Raw genomic sequence first — 4,209 nt, 5'->3', positions numbered from 1 at the left:
TTATATGGAGTTGAAGGATTTCAAGTGAATAATGATGCTTCTCTAAAAGGATTGTGTTGTGCGTTGCAGCATAATAAAAATGTGATTGCTTATGCTTCTAAATAGTTGAAGCCAAATGATAAGAACCATTTCACTCATAAATTATAGTTGGCAGCAATCATATTTACTTTTAAGATTTAAATGCATTATATGGATGGTTTCAAGTATGAGATTTTCACTAACCACCAGCATTTGGTGTATATTTTTACTAAGATGAGCAGAATTTGATGCAAAGAAGGTGGATAGAGTTAATCAAAGATTATGATCTAAATATTATTTGTGAGCCATGTAAGGTGAACATAGTAGAAAATTCACTATGTAAGAAGTTAACTAGAATTATTGCTAACTTAATTATTATTGCTAACTTAATTACTTCTAAGCAAGCTCTTGTCCAAGAGATGAAAAAGTTATAATTGAAAGTTGTACACTCATTTGAAGAGATAACAAGAGTCATTTCTTATTTGATTACCCAACCTTCATCCCAAGAGAGAATCAAAGAATCTTAAAAGTAAGATGAAGAATATGTCAAGATGTTAAATCAAATTCAGTCTGGATAGAAGCTTGAAATGCAAGTTGATGATTGTGATTTTGTATTAAGTGATTGCAGGCTGGTGCTCCAAGTAATAGAGCTTTGAGAAAAGAAATTCAGTAAGAAGCCAGCTCTTTTGGGTATACCATCCACCTTGGAAATGATAAGATGTACCAATATCTAATGTCTAAGTTTTGGTGGCCAAGATTAAAAAGAAATATAAAATATTTATCTCTAAATGCAAAACATATCAACTGGTGAAGGATGGGCATCAAAGACTCAGTGTTTGTTGTAGCCAATGTATATTTTTTTAATAGAAATGGGAAGAAGCTACAATAGATTTTTCTATGAGTTTTCTCATATTCTAAGCAATGCCAAGATGAAGTATGGGTGATAATAGATAGATTAACAAATTCTACTCATTTTATGCCTATGAGGCAGACAGATAATGTTGAGAAGTTGGCTTAGTTGTATGTGAAAGAGATCTTAGACAACATTGAATTCCAAAATTTATTATTTCTAATAGATATGGTAGATTCACATCTAGATTATAGAAGGGCATTAAGGAAGGTATGTAACAAAGTTAAATTTTAGTAATAATTTTCATCCTTAAATAGATGGCCAATTTAAAAGGGTAATTCACGTGTTAGAAGATTTATTGAGATTTTGTGTTTTAGATTTTGAATGCAACTAGGAAGATCATGTCCCTTTAACTGAGTTTGCTTATAACAATAGCTTTCAATCTAATATTGGCATGGCTCCATATGAAGCTATGTATGGGAGAAGATGTATAATGTCGTTAACTTGGGTATAGGTAGAGAGAGAAGAATGATGGGCTTTGAGTTGATAATTTGTGTTACAAAGAAGATCAAATTGATTAGGAAAAGATTGGAAACATCCCAAGTCAAATAGAAGAAATATTATGATTAGAAGCACATATCAATCGAATTCTAAGTCGATGATTTTGCATTGTTGAAGGTGGATCCATTGAAGGTAGCAAGATTTGGAAGATAGTAAGCTAAGCCCAAGATATATTGGTCCTTCGAAATTATTAAAAGAATTGAAAAATATGCTCACTGATTATAATTACTTAATTAAATGTTAGATATTCATAACATGTTTTATGAATCCATTTTGAGAAAATGAGATTTTGGTTTGGAGTAATGAATTCTCAAAAATAAGATTGAGATTCAGCCCAACCTAAAAAATAAGGAAGAACCTACACATATTATGCTACATGATGTTAAACAATTGAGGAATAAACAAATTCCTATGGTAAAGTTTTAATGAAAGAACTGATCAAAGAAAGAATACACTTGGGAAAAAGAAGCATAAATAAGATGATTATATCCCAATTTATTTACTTAAATGTTGAGGATGACATTTTTTTTTTGTAAGAACGGGAGAATGTAATACCTTTAGATTCTAAGCTTGTATGATTTTTTCTTTCTAATTATAAAGCTTAAAATGCATTCAAAATGTTAAAAAATCAAAGGGGAATTTTTTTTCTTTGAAAGCATTGTGGTGTTGTCTCTAAGAGCATTACGACACTATAGTGTTTCCCTCTTGGTCCTTAAGAAATATTTGAGCAAGCACTGTAGCACCAAGGGTGACTACCACGAAATCAAACCCACTATTTGAGTGCATCTAGAGGAATCTAGAATATTCTAGTCAAGGAAATATGGAAGATTCTAGTCAAGCATGGTGACACTGCAAGTTTAAGCATCATGGTGTTGCCCACTAAAAAAGGTCTTTTTATGTAATAAAAATCTAAATCCATTAACAATTAACCTACAATCCCTCAACTTATTGGACAGAAGGAGGAGAGAACAAGAGGAAGAAGAGAAGAATTTGGAGGCCATTTTGTGAGGTTCGTCTGTCGAGACAATTAAGGGAATTATCGTGCTTAAGGTAGGCTCCCAATACCTTTTTTTTCAATTATGATGTTTCTATGAAAAGAAAAGAGTAAAAATATTTTTTAAAAAACTATAATTAACATTTCATTGTGTAACTTCTGATATGTTATAGAATTCTCGAATTTTTTGATTATTTTTAGATAAAATTGATAAATCTGATGTTGGCTATAAATCCTTAAAAATCTTAAAATGATATTTTAAAGTTTATATACAAATAACTTCATAAATAGTGAAAGTTAAAAAATGTGAATATAATATATCTATATAATTCTTTATATTGGGGTATACATGTGCTCATGATCATGATCAGTATCGTATACACTTATTAATTATGTAAAGCTCAACATGCATGCGCACTTATTACATATGTTCTAATGTGGTAAACTGACAAAGTGCATCATAAATTATGTTATACATAATTAGCTTTCTATTATGTTCTTTTTTTATCATGATCCCATCTGTCCAAGATCGATGTGGGAGTTCAAGGGAGGCATAAGAGGAAGTGGAGTTATAAGGGAATTCAAGATGACCTCCTTCACCTAATGGAGGTTGACTATGGGATGTATAAGTGAAAATAAAGTTATAAGCAGACATTGAGGCTATTAAATTAAATTTGTTGAATATAAAAGATATTATAGTAAATGAAATGAGCTTAAGTATGAAAGAATGTTCCAAAAATAAGTGCAATATGTTATTCCTACATAATTAAACTTTGATACTTTTGTGATGATATGAATGAAATCACATATTCCCTTCTATTCTGAAAATCAATATACTCTAAAAGCTATATAAAAGTATAAGAAAAGCATGAACCTATGAGAGTATAATCTTGAATATTCCAGAAAACTATTTAGTTATTTTCTATTTATTTAAACTTAACATTTAAAATCTTTATTCATAAATTACAAAAGGTGGATATTTAATTATGTAATAGGATTTTGGTATGCCTACTAGTTGAAATACTTATTCTATTAATGTTTAACATTTCAAGGAAAGGAAAGGGCCCAATAGGGTGTGTTCAAAGAAAGCTAATCAGATAAGACTTTCTATTAAGTTGCTCAAGTTTGTAATCCAATTTTTACATTAAATATGTAGAATGAAATTGTATTAGATTATGTATGTATAAATCTTTTAGAAATAAAATTTTGAAAAAATTTCTCCCAATTTAGACTCTTTTGGATCTTATAGAATGGCTCTGTTGTGTTATATTGAGGTTGAGAAATTTAGATTGAGGAATTCAATTCTTCCCTTAGATCTTGGGATTCCCAACATTGGCTAGCACTAACAACTCAGTATGTATCCTTGGTTTCTATAAGACACGTGCATATCTAAAGGGATAGTTTATTGGTTCTTGCATCATTATTGCCTACCTGATTGTAGGCTCAAAATCTTTCACTGCAAGCATCTCTAATTGGAACCTCATAATATGTTCCTTAAGGACTTAGAAGCTCCTATCTCACTTTCAAGAGAGCTTGAGAACTCTTCTGAGGTTTCTAGGCAATGGCAAATGGTGTCTCAAACATCTTTTGAACTCATAGAATGAAGTAATCACTCCTACTGGTAGATGAGTGAGCCACTTCTGTGTTGACTCCTTAAGGATTATGAAGAATATGTGACTCTTCAAAGCATCATAAATATCTAGGAGTTAGACCATAGACTAAAAAGTGTCGATCTAATCTACTAGGTCAATCCTTCTCTTGTATGACTCTAGATTTGTTACCTTGA

Source organism: Dendrobium catenatum, unplaced genomic scaffold, assembly GCF_001605985.2.
Source record: "Dendrobium catenatum unplaced genomic scaffold, ASM160598v2 fragScaff_scaffold_1056, whole genome shotgun sequence".
NCBI classification, from domain to species: Eukaryota; Viridiplantae; Streptophyta; class Magnoliopsida; order Asparagales; family Orchidaceae; genus Dendrobium; species Dendrobium catenatum.
The sequence above is the reverse complement of the archived record's forward strand: the minus strand, read 5'-3'. Positions refer to the sequence as shown.